A 19,345-nucleotide genomic window follows, 5' to 3' on the forward strand; every position below is an offset into this window, starting at 1 on the left:
TCTCACATAAACCCACTTTAGAACATATGAATGTAGCACTGTTCCGCAAACCATTTTCTCCTTTGCAATGCGGGCTGTCCACAGCACTTTTCCTGACCTCCTCCTCTTCCCAAGCCCTGAGACCCTTCCATCTGCTGGGCTGTAGTATAGACTAGCACCTACTGGTGGCAAACAGAAAGAGCCCTTGTTCTTTCTCTTGTACTTAGAGCCTGGTTCTACCATGCAGAAGCAGTTGGAGTTGAGGGAGAGAGTGTCATATCTCTAGACACTAGTTTTCCCTATAAGCAAATGGAAATGAGAACATGTGCTTTTTCCTGAGACCAGAACAAGGAGTGAAGATGCATGGAGGGAGTCTCATACACAGTGTGACCATAGTCAATGCACTTTTTCTTCTCTCTGTGAGGTCCAAGGACTCTGGCCAATCTCTGATAATTCACTGGCATCTTTGTGGCCTATGGTATCCCTTAAGTGCCTTCCACTTCATTAATAAGACAGCAAACGGCATCTGCAGTAATCGCTGGGGATTGTTTCCAATTTTATGTGGCATCAGGTCTTTTGGTAGTCTCTGCCACATTGTGTTTTAGTTGGTTTGTAGGTTTCTCTTACTTCTCATGGTCCTTTCAACGTAGTGCAGAAGTAGGCATCTAAAATGCGATCCTGCGGACCTGCCTTTAAACCCTGTCTCTCACGTAAACCTAGTTTGGTGTATGCCAGCCTCTTTACATTGAAATGGCATTCCTGTGCCGTAGGTCTCTGCAGAGCTGTGTAGGTTACTCAGGACCATTCACTTCGGCTTGAGTTACTAGCTGTACCAAATAGGAAGTCCATTCCTTTTTCTGTTTTCTTCCTTTCCAAGAATAAGAAGTTATATGTTCTGTACCGGAGTACATAACTCCCACATAATGTTAGGTGTCTGGCTGACATAGGACTCCTACCTCTAAGGACTGGGTTTTTTGCTTGACAAACATAATTCAATGCATTTAAATAATAACTGCAATTTGTAAATTGTCATTTACCTGATGGCACCAAAGTTTTCCTTGAAGATATAGCATTTATACTCACATTTAGACATAAAGAAACCAGCTGAGAGTTGAAATAATTTGTCCATATATCAAAATTGTTGCTGTGCAGCCTGGATTTCAAGCAGGTCACTTTCTCAGACCAAAGCCCTGTTGGAACTGAAAGATAATGCCCAGTCTAGGTTCAGGTTCATCAGTTCTTAAGTAAACGTCCATTTTCTCACCTGAAAATTAAGTAGAGGCTTCCACATTTCGTTAAGCCTGAGGGAAAGTCTGTTTTTCTCTCATTCTCTAATACCAAGGTTGTTTCTGTGGATTCTTTATCTGTTGATTGAGCCACATGGGCCTGCAGATATTTGCTGCTGGCTTTTGCAGAGCTTGGTGTAAACCTTTTATTATGATCAGTAATCAAAGCCCACAGAGGCTTGCCTGCCTTCTCTATTAGGCACTGTTCTGCTACACAGACACTATAAAAGGTGTGTATGTATTAGTAAGCAGCCTGTATCTCTCTTTCATGATATTCCAAACCATAGGTAGTAATTCAGTGACTTTGTCAATATATGTCCTATCATTCCTCAAAAATATAATGAAACCTCATGTGTGGGATGAGACCAGAATTAAGATACAGGAGGGTTTTCTTAACTACCCTCTCTCACCCACTTCATTTTAGCAGGAGCTGTTCCTTCTGTTTTCCTTGTATAAGGCACTTCTAAGGTTCTTTTAAAATTTGCTGCATTTTCCCAACATGTTATAATTTTCATTTCATTGAATTTGTTTTCCTTTTTAAATTTTTCCCCTGTTGAATACCTGTACTATACAGTATTAGGAAGCATTCTTTACACCACACGTCTTTATAAAGCTGTGTCTGTTTGAAGTCATTAAAGCATGGCAATATCCAGAAGAGGGAAATGTTCTAGATGAGGAAACTGTTGGGCGGTAGATGTGATGACTGGAAGATACTGGTCTGGTGAGAACACAAAGTCCTAGAGTGTGCGCTGTGTGGACGTGAGAGCAGTCGGAGGGGAGGGCCATGTGGTCTGAGTGGCCTAACTACCTGCTGCTCCTGCCACTTGACTTCATAGAATATAGACTGCCAAGGTTAAGTAGATTTGCACATTTGAGAACGATGAAGATAGCTGAGAGGATTCAGTCATTTCAGCATCCTTGATTCTTCTGAGTTTCATCCGTGGTCCTGAGGGCCTATTCTTCCTTGGCATTGAAGTTGTCTGTGAGCTGGTACTTTGTGTTCCTTCTTGAACTTCCATGCTGCAGAGTCCCTGTGGATAGAAGTCACTGATCAGTACGTAGAGGAACCTCTGCTTTCCATCATCAGTGCCATGGAGTTAGGGAAACAGTTTTCTCATATAGAATAACAGGCAGGGTTTTGTAAGTGTTTCTAATGAGCTACCAATAACAAAATAAAACTTCAGTGGAAGAATTGACAGCCTGGATCTGTAATCTGCCTGACCTGACAATTATAAGAACTTATTACCACGTCAGCCTGCCAGATGGATCTCCTTGCAATGTAACGTGCTGCACTTGTGAATTTAACGTGCTCTTCCTTTCTCCCCCCTTCGTGTTTGTTGAGTTTGGGAGAGAAGCAGTTTTACTTGAACTAAACCCACTCATTTCAAGTGTGTTTAATGACAGCAATATGTGGCAGATAAAATAAAATCCTACGGCCTTGTTTGCTGTTTGTTTTCATTTCAGACCCTAGTGAAAGAATACAGAGAAGATTAAACAGCATGGCTCAAATGGAGGAGCTGAAAACAAATGATCGATTACCATGATTTAGCAGTTCCTCTCTGGGAGCATTTGGGAAGTCAGAAGATCTGAGCAGTAGCTATAAAAGTTGTTGAGGTTTATGTGGTAGTGGGCAAAGTAGGTTTCTGTTTCATGGCTGGCTGCAGCTCTATGCTGGCTGGCCAGAAAGGCTCATCCTACGCACACACAAGAGAACTCAGCCATGTCAAGCCCTAATTCTGAGTGGCAGAGCTCTCTTCACCCCTGTTCCAATCAGTTTAGTGATTCCTCACGTGTGTTTTCAGGCCCACTCAGCAGACCCGTATGTGATCTATTGAGGCACTTTGTGGGATCCTGTTTTTTTAGCTTTATTAAAACATTTGTATGAAATACTCAATTCTCTTTACATTAGAACATTTGAGAATAAATGGAGAAAAAAAACAATCTTTCCCTTGCAACCCACTGTTCCGACAAATTCTAACTGCCCAAGTAGTAATTAGTGGCCTTTTGTAATGCATTATATGTTCATAATATACATAATACATACTGTAAGTATGTACATGTGACATCATAAAGTGTTGATGTTATCAACACGTTCTCTGATTCACTCTTTCCCCTCCTGGCTTCCTCAATTAGAAGGAATCTGAATATGTGTTTTCATGCTTACACAGAACCTCATAATACAAAACATAATATTATTTAATGGATTGCATTGTTGGGCTTCAGCTTTTCCTGTCTATTCAGAATTGTGAAGAGGTGCTTCCTTGCTCGTCTGTTTCTGTGTAGATGTGAATTTGGAGTTGAATTCTACCATAACTAATGATACAGTCCCTGTGTTAGCTCATGTTATCTATCCTGGCTTCCACTCGGCTGCTTGCTTGGGATGTGTTGTTCAGACCAATCCATGTACTTCTCTAAACAGATGGTTGTAGCAAAGAAAAAAAAGTGGGAATAGGTTATCTTCCAAAGCCATGTGGTTAGGGTAGAGGCACTGGTTGTGGAAGAGGGGTAGAGTGTTCCTGTAGGAGTTTTGTTCATTTAAGAGTGGTAGAGTGTTCCTGTAGGAGTTTTGTTCATTTAAGAGTCACCACCCTTCAGGTAGAACATGATGGGTGCTTAATTCAATAGGAATATTTACCCTAAATAAAAATGGTAATCTAACACCACATTGAAAAGTGTGCTTAGCTTATTCTTTGGTAAGGAAGGAGTGTTTAATATCATCAGACTTTAAAAATATACACTTGAATTCTCAGTGCTCAGTATGGGGTATGGAAGTCACTTTCTTGACTTCCATAGCCCAAGCCACCTTGCTTCCTTCACATTTTTAAGTGTTCTATTGGAGCTACTTATGAGGGACTGAGTTCATTTGAATTGCCTTGGGAACACTCCTCAGGCATTTCCAAAATCATAGATGATCTGCTGTACTTTACAGTCATAGAGACACAAAGTAAGCTATCATAACATCCAGCTATTTCATGTTTTATTAACTATATTCATAAATTTATTTATTTTTAAAAACCATCATATACCATATGATCCAGAATCTTGGTTGTCTACATCCTGTTAGAATAAAGAAATGTTCATCAGGTTTGTTTTAATTAAGCCCTGCCAGGGTGCAGTGGGTCAAGATGACATTGGGTGGTAAACATTTAGAGTAGATTTTCTTTCTGTTTAAAGGGGGAAAGTATTAGAACACCTCATGGAGACTTGGTATATAATTGAAGACCCTACGTAGCTAATTTTGACATCTCAGATAAACTTCCAGTGTTTCCATGTTGAATGGTCCCTAGTGGACAAAAAACTTACTTAGCTTTTCTCAGTCTTTCCTTCGTACTCTTGGTGGTTCTCTTTATTTTTCTTGTGGACATGGGGAGAATGTTTCTCTGTGGCCTGTGGCTTCTTTGTACTATCTCTGGCTTACCCCAATTTTTACATCTCTGGATGCTTGCACTCAAATGCCTGGAGCAGTAAGGCCATTATTTTAGCTGGTCCTTCTCCAGTACAAATTGGGAAGGGATTCATCCTCCAACATAGGTCATGGGTATCTGATCTGGTTTTGGTGTAGTCTCCAATCCAATTAGTTGTGGCCAGAGTTCAGAATTACCTGTTACTCCTTTGTGGTAATGCATTTATTAAAATAAACAAACAGCTTCCAGAGACTCTTTGCTTAGGGAGAATTGTGGGTATGGGAGAAACTCATACCCATACCCGTGGGTATGGGAGCATCTTACCTGCTCCTGTGTCATAGTGAGCCTCTAAATGTAGGTAAATTTTGAAGATATAAGATTCAAGAAAACAAACTACCTTCAGAAATCCTCCAGTCAATGTCTTTCAATTATATACCAATATTTAATAATAGAAACTTCTGCAAATTTAGTTTTTTCAGTTTCTGTTTTTCTATAATTAAAAAACGGGGTGGAGACAGCAAAGGTCACTGTCCACTGCCTTTGTTTTCTTGAAAAAGCAAGACTTCTAGAAGAGAAGGCCCCAGCAGAGGGGGTAGAAAGACAGCGAGGAAGAAGGCTTAGAGCAGGCATTAAAGACAGGACTGGACAGATTTTCTTCAGCAGTATTAGGACCAGTGTTCCTGGAGAGAGGAGGGGTGCATCTATCGACCCTGATAGGTCACTATCAGTGACTAACCAAAGGAAAAGAAAATTCTGCTATATCGCTTCACTTTTATCCAGAGTGTGGAGCAGTGATTTATGCGGATCAGGCAGATGAATGAGACGCCGCGGCAGTGCAGATGGCCTCTGAAATAAAGAATGCACATGTCCACTAAACGATGAGGTTGTTGCTCTGAGACCCATATAAGATGTCATTATCAGATCTGTGCTGGATTTCTTGTCTTTCTAAGCACAATTGTCACTATCTCTTAATTTAAGGTTAACAGAAAAACATAGTAACAAATTTTAGCAGAGCTTTGATTGGGTGACTTCAGAAAACAGAATATATAGGTCTCCACTTAAGAGACTTCAGAGAGATGTCATCAATATTTGAGTATATCATTATTGGAAACATGGATTTGACCTTGAGCCCAAGGGAAAGACTGCTGCTCTATTTCTACATAGATAGCCTTGTTTTTCTGGTCACAGCCAACACTAGTGATCTGATCTGAAGTTCTCTCCTGGCATGAGATTGCCTCTTGCACAGTTTAGAACTTAGAGAAGCAGAGAAAGTATGAAGTTGCTGGATGGAGCCAAAGCCTACCAGAAAGGGCTGAGCCCCATCTCCCCTGGCTCTTCTCTTAGATCCGCTAACAAGGTAAATCTCACTTCTCAGAACAATGAATGGAAGCATGGACAGGTAACACCTGCTTCTCCCTGGATGACTCTTTCTTGTGAAAAATCCAAGAAGAATTTCCCTTCTGTAATTTAATCACAGTACTATTTGAGATGTCCATGTACATACCTAACCTTCTTCCTCGGAGAAGAGAGTTGTGTGGGCTAGAGAAAAGTAAAGTTATTTAATTTCTCCATAAGGTCTGAAACATGTCTTGGGATGTAGATGCTCTTATGAGGATGTGAGGCTGGTGAGGTGGTGGGCATCGTTGAGTGGCTCTCAGTGGTCAGAGGGCCAGGGGAATGGGGATGGAGGCTTAGGAAGTCAGGGTGAAGCAGATCTTAGACTTGATTTCTCGTGGTGGTGCAACTTAACTAGTTCTATAATGCAGAGAATGGACCTTCCCAGTCTCCTACTGGCTGTCCTCTTGGCCTATAGAGCTCCATTTTCCATTAGCATTTCATTTCGCATTCAGATTGAATTTTGCATTTATATACTCTCAACTGGTGGGACACTATTGTTAGCTAATCTTCTGGTTAATACAAAAGTCACCAGGCCTGGAGGACAGTGTCATTCCCAGCCTTGTCCCTTCGTCTGCAGTATTATGTACCCATGCTCATCAGTCTTAAGGTGAGTCATTAGCTAGTGTTTTGGGTAACCTATGTTTTTTTGACAAAAACAATAGCTTCTAAAAATGAGACTCTTCTCACAGGATTACGATTTTAAAAGATCATGTCTTTCCAATAAAATCCACATCTTAATGGCTCCTGTAAGGAATAACAGAATGTTTGTATGTTCCTCATTTCACTGGTGATAAAACCACTATTCAGAGAAGCGTAATAGAAGTTCATGTGTAGAAACTATAACAATAAAGTCTTGCTCTCTTGTTGTTTCATCATTGTTTATTCTCTCATGTTAACTGTGAGTTCCATATGGGTAGAATAGACCCTTCTAGACACATGCATATCTGGATATATATGACAAGAAACCTTCTATGTACCTTCCCTCAAAGTAACAACATACTTTAAAAAAATATGAATTCTCATTTATATACATTACCTATCAAGTTTTTGAAAAATGGGATTACCACAGAAATGAACACATTAGACAACTGTGAAATATTAGTGTTTCGATTCCTTTTAAGACGCTCTCATATATCATTTTTATTTAATTAAAATATAATTATGTTTTTCCTCTCCTCCTCCCATCAAGCATCCCCAATATTACCCTTCTCCAAGTCCACTGCGTCCTCTTTTTTTAAACCATTGTTGTTACGTAGATATGTACATGAATGTAGTATAAATACAACCTGCTGAGTCCATTCAGTTTGCCTGCATGTACATGTTCCTAGGACTGACCATTGCTATTATAGAATCAAGAAAGGTGCTCATCCCTGGAGAAGCCTCATTGTCCCACTCAGAAGTTGTTATATTGCTTGTTGCTGTTTGCCTAGTGGTAGGGCCCTATGACTTCTCCACCTTCCTTGGGATCAAGGGTTGCCTTTAAGCAGCCATGCGGCTGAGATTTCATGGGTGCAGCTCTGCCATTGTCCGCTGTTTTAAAAATTCTCAGAAGTCATTCTTACTGTTTTTCTTTTATGAGACATAGCAAATGCATAATGTATCTAACTATAGTTAAGGAATTTAAATAACAAACAATAATATATCAGATGTAAAACAACGAAACATTCAATCCTTGATGTCTCAAAAGGAACATTTTACCACAGTCAAGGTTGTTGTTTTTCAAACATTTACCTTCAGAAAACACATAGAAATCCCTTTATTGATAAACATTCAGACTCTTTGTCAATGTGGAACAATTTACTTGTCAAGAAATGCAACTTAGATTTATGCCCTAGGAAGAGACAGTACACACAGTGGTTGCAGAGTGTCATCTAGGGCTTTCAAAAGACTCTCTGTGTGAGAAGTATTGTTATATGATAGGACTGACTTTTTTTTTTTCCATTTAGTAGGAAAATGTGTAAACCACCTTTCGCTTTATAGTCTTACTATCTCAGCCATCTAATGTTTTGATAAGGAGATACTGGAACTTTGCAGCCTGCTGTTGCTTCTCAGCTGGTCGCATGTGTCTTTCCACGGCAAGGTGAAAGGCGCTCGTCCCAGCTGCTTCTTCTGGTGTGTATGTTAGATTTTTCCCGTGTGGTTTAGAATGTCATATATCTTGATCTTCAAACGTGTGGGAACAGGCCTCAGTAGACAGTTTTGATGAATTTGAGGTGATTTTTCTGATACAGAATATTTTACAAAAAGTACATCTTTTAAAACTGCCATTAAAACAAAACAAAACAGAACAGAACTTATTTTCCTAGTGCTTTGCTGTGTGAATTGTAGGAACTCTGAGCGCTGAACAGTTCAGTGAGGAAAACTTTGCTACTTAAATTATATCATGAATAGAACCAAACCTGACTCCTGGTACCACTTTAATTTTCCGAGTTTAATTGATTGTAAATGTATTTATTTTGTACTCACATGTGTATATGGAGGGGCATTTACACCTTGGCATTCATGGAGGTAGGAGGACAACTTGTGAGGGATGGGTCTCTTCTCCCACCATCTAGGTGGCAAAAATCACATTCAGGTTGTCAGGCTTAGACTCAAACACATTTTCTTGCTGATTGGTCTTGCCAGCTCCATTCTTGGTACCTTTATGGGCTTCCCAAAGTTATAGCTTCAATCTGTATGAGTCTCTTACATTTTGTAAAGCATTATAACTATGATCCCATACAAGTTAACACATCTTAAGCATGGAGCTAATCATAGATGTTAAACATGTTAAACATCATGATCATAGATGTTATCTCATAAGGCTGCTGGGAATATTAGATATGCAATATTATATCCTTTTCTTTGAAGTATCTACTTTTTATTTATAAATTAATTCTATTAACTCTTTATATGTTTGAGTGTTTCAGATATATATATATATATATATATATATATATATATATATATATATATCTGAACACTGCATGGGCTCATGGTATCTATAGAAGCTAGAAGAGGGCATCAGATCTCCTGGAACTAGAGTTGCATATGGTCTGTGAGCAGCTATATGGGTTCTGGGAACCAACCCCGGGTCTCCTAGAAGAGCAGCAAGTGCTCTTAAGTAGATCCTGGGGGCTCGGTAGATATCTACCGAGCCCCCAGGATCTACTTTTTAATGTAAGTTTCTTAGAGATAGAAACCTAGTAGGAAAACTGGTACCACAATTCCTTTCTTCATGTTAAGAAAAACAGATGTGTTCACGTAATCTCAAGCATCTGTTCTGTGTTCCTGCTTTTTATCACAGAGTCCACAATATTGGAACCTACTGCTATCATTGCTGAAAACACGTGGTGCCATATTTGTATCTGGAGAACACCTACACCTGTTCTGTTTGATTGCTGTACTGTCAAGCAGATATTCTTATAGTTCCTCATCTTTATTTGAGATAATAGAACCTAGAGGACTTTCCACAGAGCACACAAGTAAAATACCTAGGTTTTAGTGTCTTATTTTGTCAGTATTTCCCTGTTTTCTGAGTTGTATAAACCCTAATTCACCTCAGGCTTTCCTGTTTTTTTTTTTTTCAACATCACATGGTCTTACCTGATATAGAGTTGAGTCTCATACCTACTTAGATGTCAGTTTTGGAGGACTTTTTAAAAGTTTCAGATCGTCCAATTATAAATTCCTAGTGCTACCAATCCTTAAATAAATATTCTCTATGCCTTATGGAATTATTCCATTAGTGAAATCATTGTGATTTTTTTCAACTCATAATTCTTTACATTACTTCTTTTGACACTTGTTCTTTAGAAATTTCATGTCTGCTTTGAAATAGGACACCTCAAATCAAATCAAAACATTTCTGTTTCTCTTCTAATGAATATCACTCATTGGGGCTGGAGAGGAGACTCAAAGGTTAAGAAAATGGCTGCTCTTTCTGAAGGGCCAGGTTGTATATCAATAGTCACATTATGTTTCTCAGCTGCCATTAACTCCAGAAGAGGATCTGATATCCTCTCCTGGCCTCCACTGGCACCAAACATGTACACGCTACACAGACATAACACATAAAATTAGAAGAGTAAAAACAAACGACCAGCTATGTTTTTCACATGGTTTTTAGCACCTTACCCAGAACCTAGTCTTTGCTCATAACCTTAGTCCTGGTTTCAAAGACGGCAGGGGTCTATGTTAGGAGGGATTGACGGTATATAGGAGAAGGCAAGCCTGTGAGATCCTATTGGTATTAGTTCAGGGTTCTTCAGGAAGCGGCGCCTCTGAGTAACTAACTGTAGGAATAAATCTTAGAGTCATAGGTATCCATGATATTATTACTGCTTTATCTGTTGACAAACTTTATATAAACTAGTCCTTTGCAGGAAACAGAATCTTACATTTTTTTTAAACACAATAGCTGGCATAACTGGATACCTTGGGGCAACTAGGCTCTACAGTAGACCTGAAACATATAATACCTTGTCAAAGTATATAAAATATTTGAGAGGTTAAGCTATTAGGAGCTGATTTGATGAATAAAGTTTTAAAAATATTTTAAGGATAGAATTCACTTCACTTTCACTTTTGTAGATCAAATTAGCTTTTTCTTAAGAAATTGATCAGTACAGTAACAAGTATTTATTGAGGACCTGCCAGGAACAAGAGACATTACATGGTCTGACTTAAAACCCAACTTGTAATAACATTTACACTAGCACTTTTCTGTGTCACATTAAATGCAAGTGCTGAGGGTCAATTTTGGTGACCCAGTGTTCATGTTGGAAGCACGGAAAAGTCAAATGTTTGGCAATTTGAGGTCTTTGAGAAGTCTTCGTTCCTGAAAGGTTATGCTGACATCTGTATTCTGGAACTCTGCACAATGGAGAAAGAAGCACTTTTCTGGGAGAAAATGTGCTGAGGCATAAAAGAATAAGGGACAGTAGCTATGTGGGTAGAGAGACTGTCCTGCAAGGTATGTGTGACTATGTCCTCTGTGAGGTCACAAAGAAGGTGGAGGCCAGCCTGAGGGTATGTCATGGTGGTTTGGCCACAGAGTTAGTCACAGTTAAGCTAGGCACAAACAGAAGGTCCTGCACTTCTAAGAGTAAGATGTGTGGAAAAGATTGGCACTTTCAGCTTTTTGAAGAATTTGATGGGCTTAGAAAATGGAGTAAGTGAAACAGAGAAAGAACATATGTGAAAGAATGTGTTGGGGATGGTGGGGAGCCAGCGCAGTGCAGTGACCTTGTGTCTTGTGCACCCTGTTCTGTAGGCTGCTGGGCAAAGTAGGGGCGTGCCTGAAGAAGAACAGTGGAACACTGAAGGTTTGTGATAACAGCTCGGTGTGTGTTAGAGAGGTAACCTGTGAGGTGCTTAAATGAAGAGGCCTTGTGCTGTGAAGGAAAGCCAGGGTGGCATAAGGAATGTGTTCCTTACGGTCACGGGGCAGTGCTTACCCAAGCAGAATGGTGTATAAACCCTCTTGATGTAGCCTCTCTGCAGCTGTAGCCAATTATTAGTTCTTACGCTGAGACATTATACTTAAACAAGATATCAAATAGTAGCTGACATTTTTAAAGAATTTTCAATGTGACTTTCATTAGTTAAATCACTCGTAAGAGTATGGTAGACTATCATTTCTCAATATTTTACAATTGAGGAAATTGCAGCAGATAGATCTGACTCAGTGGGGTGATTATATGCACAGATGTGGTCTTTGAGCCACAATAGTAAGGCTCAGAAATTTAAACATGAGTTGGTAACCAACATATACTTAAAGTACTGATACCCTCTGTATGCTGGGGAAGAGTGATGCTGGGCAAAGAGGTTTGGGTTGTTGTTGTTTTTACTGTGCTTTTGGACAATTTGGAGATTATAATAAGATAATAGGCTCGTGCAATGCTTACCTCATACTAGCTGTAAAAACATTTAGAAATATTGTACTCATTTACTCCAATTCTTACACCAGCCCTAAATAACGTCATTTGTAGTAATAAGCTTTTAAATAAACAATTTCAGTTTCGTTTCGGTTATATTTTTGCATTGTTGCAATCTAATAGCCTTACTAATTCTGGACTTTTTTATAATGTGAATATCTAATTTTGCTCTGGATGAAATTAGTATGCCTGCTTTATAATTTTGTGTAAAGAAATATGAGGAATGTTAAGTCCTTTGATGGGTGATTAAAACTGAGTAATCATGCCCCATCCTCTCTTGAGTTCTCTGTATATCTTATAGGTAAGGAGGATACCCAACCCCCTTGTTCAAATCTGTGGTCTCCTCTTTAATCATTGTTGGAAGTGGTGATGATGGTGATGACGGTGGTGGCGATGGTGGTGGTGATGGAGGTGTGTGTTTGTGTGTATTCCTAAATACGTAACTGCAACTTTTTCTATATGTTACTTGCATATGTATGTTTTTAGGGTACCATGAAATCTTGGTATGCTTGTTAAAAAGGCTCATTTTTTCCCTTGTGTTTTTAGAAGCCCCTGTTATTTTTATATATTTAGTATTTATAAAACAATAAAATATTTGGGTTTTTTAGGATTCAATAAATTTAAAATAAAACTGCTTTTCATACATAGTAGAGAAGTGGTTGCCGGTATGAAGAGTGTGTGCTTTTGAGGGTCATGGTGGACAGTTGGTCTCAGGCAGGGGACATCAGATAGGACACTGAGAAGGCACCACACTGCCCAAATCGCTGAGCCTGCTTGGGAGCACGTAGCTCTGGGATGCCTTAAAATAAAAATTGCAAATGCCACAGATTTAATCAATCCTAGTATTTCTCTTATTCTCCCAGTCCCAAGTTAAAAATAAAATTTGCCTGCCTCATTTTCCTACGTGCTAGTTAGCAGGATTAGCTGGAGCTCTCAACAGGAGAGCAATAGATACAGTAGACGCCATTGTGTGGTGGGTGAAAGCCCGGCAGAGATAATTGCACAGTCACTCCCACTGTATTACCCTTCAAAGAAACCGAGCCTAATATTCTCCTCCTAAGCAATTTAACCAACTTCTAAAAAAAAAAGTATAGGATATTATTTAGAGAATGGAATAGCTACTGTATATAGTCAGGAGGGAGAATTATAGCAAATTATTACACTCATTTGATAAGTGTATAAAGAGCTAGACTCAAAGCTTTGTGTTGCGCCTCCTCGGGAATTGCTCATTTCTGCTAACTGACCTGCCCAAAGGTCAGTAAAAGAGCTGCTTTAAAAAAAAAAAAGAAAAAAGAAAAAAAGTCAACTGTTGCAACAGTTTCCTCCTTAGCACAAACTAGGTTTCATTTCATGCTCCAGGAGATCAAACTCATTTTGTTCTTCAGATGTAAGTGATGACTTTTCTTTCTCTTTTGCATCTCCAAAGAAGATGTTCACATCTAAACACATAAAACAATTTTTAAATGTGCAATAAAACTATGTTTTACTATCTATAGTGTGTGTGCTTATGTGCGTTGGTGTTTGTAGGCATGATTCTGGCAGCCTTGTATGTATAATGGCACACCAAAACACCAGTGTTTTCCAAGCATAGGACTTTATGCAGAACTTGTCAGGGTAAGAACATCCCCAAGTGCACCAACTCATCCACCCATTTTACCAATAAGATGGCAGTAATAATGGGGTTATTTTTCTTTTGATTTTCTTTAAACAGAATGAATGTGTGTGTGTAAACGTTGACACTTCAAATTGAGGAGGTGAGTTTGCATTTGCCATTATGTTTTCTTCACCAAGCCAAACAAAAACAAAACAAAAAGAATCAAAGTCGAACTAGTTTGCTGTTGATTGAAGTTACGCAACATGTTTCTAAGGCCAGGCAGCCCTTACAAGCATTTGTAAGGGCTGTACAATGCAAATGTACAAGCCGAGTTCAGCAAATCTCTTAATCTGTGGATGCCTCATGACAGTATAGGCTGTAAGTGTCCATCACCTGCCCAGACAGCTGTGGGAATGAATCTTGGCATACCTAGAAGTGTAGAGGACAGCATCTCTCGCAGGCCCATACTTCTGCAATTCTAAACCCTTTATCTCTAGAGTTACTTCCCATTTCCAACCGATTCCTCCAAGTCAGGTGGCAGTAATGACCTAGAAGTCACTGGTGGTGCCTGATCATCAAAACTGATCATGAAGGTCAGGGGCTTGGAAGAAGATAGACCTGGTGACAGTGGAAGATACTAGTGAAGATACTGCTATTGCCATTGTTCCTGCAGCCTTGATGCCACTATTACAAGACAAGATAGAATTACTGTGACTCTCAGTTGAAACTTGACTCAAGGACTGAACTCTCAGAGTATGGAATTCTTTAGAGCATGTAGAAAGCTACAGTTTGCCTTGTGTTTCCACAACTAGAAGGGAGTGACAGGATTTAATAAAACCGACATGGGTAAATAATTTCAAGCCGTGTCTTTTCAATAAGTACACGATAAAAATTTAATGAAGAAACAGCCATTATTTAAGTGGTAATGATTTTGTTTCTAGAACTGTAATAGCCAAGGGTATGCTTTATAGTAAGCAGTACCTTTGATTTGATGAGGCATCACAACAATCACTCCAAATACTATGTTCCTCCTTGGAGATTAACATTTCTAGCTACATTAGCAGGATGAAGGGGGCCCTGTGCCTGTGATTAAGTAGAATGCTACAGGAGGAGATTTGGGAGTTATCAGAAGTCTGTAAAACTTGAATTATGACTATATCAATATGACTTGTCCTAAATATATTCGAATTATATCACAATAGCTTGGGCTGAAATTCATATCTGCCAGCTGCATGTTTCTTTACCATTTTCCTGGATGCTGAAGATTAAGTTGAATGACAGAGGGAAGTCATGCTGTAAGCTGAAGTAGGGAGCCTTTAGTTTGAGGCCAGGTGACTGCAGTAAAAGCTGTCCATATCTGCCTATAGTGCTCTTCATCCATTGCTTTTGTAGCTTGCCCATCATAGACTGAGAAAGGGCTTTGGCCCGTTGTCTCAGTAGCCAGCAACTCAAAATCTATTGATGTCTGTCCCCAATCTGGCAATGGCTTGGCTACAAAAATATAGTGATTGCCCCTTCGGATCACAGCTCATTGGCTGCAAATATTTATGTGGCTCCACCTAGCCATATGAAATATTTAGGATGGAATATCTATGGCGTCTACAGAGTTAGTAATAGACTAACAGTGGCTAGCAGCCTGGAGCATTTCCTGTATACACACAGTGTCATAACACCAGAAGAACACGGCCCAAGGAATCAACTAAGCAGGGCTCATAGAGGCTCACAGAGACTGAAATGGCAAAATAAAATAAAATAAAATAAAATAAAATAAAATTAAATATAAAATAAAATAAAACAAAATAAAACAAAAAAATAAGACATGGACAGTAATAATAATAAAAATAAGTGATTTGCATAGATGGTGTCCTTCGGGCATCATAATGTTCTACACTACACAGACGAGAAACCTAGCCCTAACTTTCCCAGGAGTGGTGGGCAATGACTGTGCATCTAGTGCAGAGCTGGGTGCTTCAGGTTACAATGGACTAGAATGTTTATTTTCTCCTATCTCAGTGCTGGGGATCAGTCTAGAGACTTGGGGATCTTAGTAATGCTACTCATTCATATCATCAGTATATAGGCCGAGGTTCTTTCTTATTCTTTATCTGGCATTCATTTTAAACTATAAAAAGAAGAAACAAATACAGTTGAAAATTCTTTATGAAGAGTAAAAAAATGAACTTTGTAATTCCTATAGCCTTCTAAGAAGGTCTATTTATGCATCTTCATTTGCTCATAGCCTGAGGCCTAGAAGCATGAACCAGTTCTTTGTATCATCTTCTGGAGTTCTCCTTGAGCCAGGACAGCAGTCACTGGCATGGTTCCGTCATGGTAGATGAAGCTACCCTGGTTTCCATTTAAACGTTCAAATAGGGAAATTTCTAACAAAGGAAAGTATAACCCCTGCAGTGACAGTTGGGCAGTGATGAGTATGCTCACTGTTTATTGAATGTTGTGGGGTCATCTGGCCTCTCGTCAGGCGGAGCTTTGGATAGTGCCACATTCCTCGGCTTTAGGAGACAGCACTAACAGAGCTGGCCTCCAGGGATCATCTGGTCAAATGATGCTGAGAAAGCTCTGAGAGGAATGTGGAGGACAGTACTAAAAAGTGTCTCCTGGCTAAGATGGGAACATTTATCGATATTTTGTAGAAGCTTTTAACCTGAGATGAAACAGTGACTGTGTCATTTATGGACTGCTTTTCCATTGGAAAAGGGGAAGCCAGATATATGTGGGGTTGGTTGGTATTCAGAGCAGAGGCTGGAGTAGGGCCACTGTGTGCCTGCAGTTTCCACTCCTTCATGTCTAAGAGGGGCCTGCCTTGACAGCACCACCAGCTTCAGGGGCAAGAAGAGCAGTGGTTCCCCATGGAGGGAGTGAGAGCAGCCAGCTCCAGCAGCTCCAACTGCAAGCTTTCTGTAGGATCCACCTGGAACTGTGACTTTAGGTCAAGTTCAAGTGCAGACTTCCTTCTCATCACAGCTTTCGAGCCTTCTGTGGTGGGCAACCATTGTATGGGACAGCGGTGTTGTCTGTGATTGAGTTCGGTTCCAGAACCCCTTTGGTTAGTCCTTTAGGCCAGAGTGCTGGTACCCATGCCTTTCACTGCAACTCTGATGTGGGTCATTTCTGTTTCCTGTGACTTTTGCTGCTGTGCCTATGCCTGCTGTCTGTGCTGCAGTGCAGGTGCCCTTCTTGGTATTGTGAAAGCCTTCTGTGCCACAGGAGGCTTGGGCCAGAGACGTGTTAGCAGCAGAGACTACCTGGATATGTGTGTTGTTGTAGGTTGCTTTGATGTTTGCAATTGAGACCTCCTCAAATTTCATCCCTGCCCATTGCAAAGAGCTCTCCTGTCCTGGAGATGGAGGGTAGATGCTGAAGCAACTTGGAGCCACTTCTTTTTCGATTTTCTGCTTGGCAGCTGCATCTTCTCACCTGTAGGCTCTGGTGTGGATACTCTGAGCGCAGGAAAAGTCTATAAGCCTGGTCATCCCAGGTCCAGCACAGGACCTAGGAGCCACAATCCAGAGTTTCTTACAGCCTGCATTGACTGATATTGACCCTGGTCATCTCCAGTCCATGGTGCCTAGCCTAGCTGGAGCCAGCACCATAAGCATCTAGTAAATCCGCCACCTTGCCGGCCCCCAGATATGTGTTCTTAATATGTATTGAAACAGTTGTCCTCCCATCTAAAAGTTTAGTCTTTTCTTCTAGTGAATCAGTTAATAAACAGACATCTGAGGTTTGCATTAGGTCCACAGCAGCGAAAGAAGTCTTTCCAGACCCTAATGCCCAAAGAGATTCATCCCAGCTCTACCAGAAGTAAGCCTCTGGAGCAGCATCCACAGGTCCCTGGGTCACTTTACATCCCCAACTGGATTAAGAGGCGCAAATAGTAACTGTATGCCTTCCTCACGAATCTCTTGCAGCATTTAATTAACAAATGTTCCTCAAGTGCTTTGAGCTCCCTGTTTGGGTAGATGTGACTGAAATGCAAAGTACCTTTCGTGCCTTATTTATTGCTCCAGCGAGCACGCTATATGCTGGCAGCATTTATCTTCATTTTAATTTTATCTCCCACAAATATAGGCATTAATTTAAATCACATACAGAACATAACAGTTTTTATAGAGGCAAACTTATTCCAGCGTGCTGCATTTTAATATCGCACTTTACCATCTTTTCTCACTTGATGCAAGAATAGTATCTCTTCCTGCTTCAGCATTTAATCTCGGGACAACAGAAACTTTTACTGTGTATATTCTTGCTCTCAAACTTTATCTGCCTCACTGCCTGGTTGTTGCTGACTGCAAAGTTGTGTGTTGGGCACAGGTAGATGCTTCCTCCATTCTAATCCCCACTGCCTTCTTATTTCTTAACCTGGGGATAGGGCATGGAGGATGAAGAGTCTTAGAGCTGCAGGTGATCCAGACTTCACTTCAGGTACCTTTCCTAATAGTGGCAGAGAGAAGAGATTCCCCCCTCCCCATGCCGGGTTGTCAAAGATGCTCTTTATCATCTTCCATGTTCTCTCTGTCATTTTATTCAAAGGAGGGTTTTCTGTCTTAATCATCTCTACTCATGAAAGCTACTTGTACAGCCTGAGTCTATCCCCTGATAGAAAGTATGCTTAATGGGCCCCTGTATTTGACTATGAAACATTCTAGCTAGCTGACACACCCTCAGTGAGGATGGCTAACTCATGCTTAATTTGTGGCCTGCAAAGCTGCAACCTTCCTCAATTAAGTCTTACAGAACTGACCCTGTTAAGCAACCTGTTCCCAGAAGTCAGAAAGGCAGAAACAAGAGCCTCAGCAAAGAAGATATGGCTTTCAGAGCCACCCCAGGCTCTCTCCACAGGGGCCTTCCTGCCTGTAAAGATGTACTAAAGAGAAAGTATAACTGGTTTTTCTTTCTGCAGGCCACTGGATATCTAGACTTTCTTGGCTTTTGGATTGTTTGCTTATTTTTACATTTAGTCTGCTTTAAAAATGGACTGGCAAGCTCTTAAGGTCCCTGTTTTATTACCATCTCTTGTTCATTTTGTAGACGCAAACGTGGGGTCTCTAGAAGCTTGTTTTTCCCAATCACACAGCTAGCATGGCAAGCTGGGATTTGTGGACTCTGTCTACCCTAACTAATGTACTTTGGGGAAAGCTCTTTTCAACCTAAATTCTTGACCTCTTGTTTGTTGCTGACTCTTCCAAAGCCCTTCATTTTTGTGCTCTCAGGTGGATTTTATCTGTGGTAAGAACACGGTTACCCTGGAAACTCACTCGCTAGAACAGCAATCCAATTATAGCACCATCACCCAGGATTATTAAACTGGTGTTGCCAATGACGTAGACTTTTGATTGAAAGATGCTGAGAAATTGGATTCTCATTATGTCTCAAGCCATGTGAGGTCACGTTAATCTATACTCCCAATCCAAACAAACACATGCTTTTTAACTGATGGACTAGTTTAGGGGCTGAACAGGGAATATCCACTTGGCCCATCAGTTTCTACAGTGGCTGGAGCTGCCAGTTTAGGGAGAGGCTGAGGACAGTCTGTCTCTCCTCTGACTGCACCCATACCCAGTCCAAAGGCCTGCTGCCACTGGCCTTGCTTGGATCTGCTGAGGCTACAGCTGCTTGGGCAGTTCTTATTTCCCTTCATCCTATCAATTCAGGTTGTATTTGGTCCAGGAGTAGTCATAGCTCTCCTGTAGACTTTGGTCCTTCAGAGACCTGTGATGCACGAAGAATGTTCTTGGGTTCAGACTG

General features: G+C 40.4%; 1 protein-coding gene and 1 pseudogene across 1 annotated transcript in view; one reads left to right on the forward strand and one right to left on the reverse strand.

Annotated features, from left to right (window-relative positions):
• The window catches only part of Lpp (LIM domain containing preferred translocation partner in lipoma), a 434,005-nt gene that overhangs the window by 208,650 nt on the left and 206,010 nt on the right, over nucleotides 1-19,345 (forward strand). The window lies entirely within an intron of this gene.
• On the reverse strand, nucleotides 16,556-17,126 carry LOC129689774 (28S ribosomal protein S11, mitochondrial-like; annotated as a pseudogene).

Source organism: Psammomys obesus, unplaced genomic scaffold (assembly GCF_907164565.1).
Source record: "Psammomys obesus unplaced genomic scaffold, mPsaObe1.curated_primary_1811, whole genome shotgun sequence".
Lineage (NCBI taxonomy): Eukaryota > Metazoa > Chordata > Mammalia > Rodentia > Muridae > Psammomys > Psammomys obesus.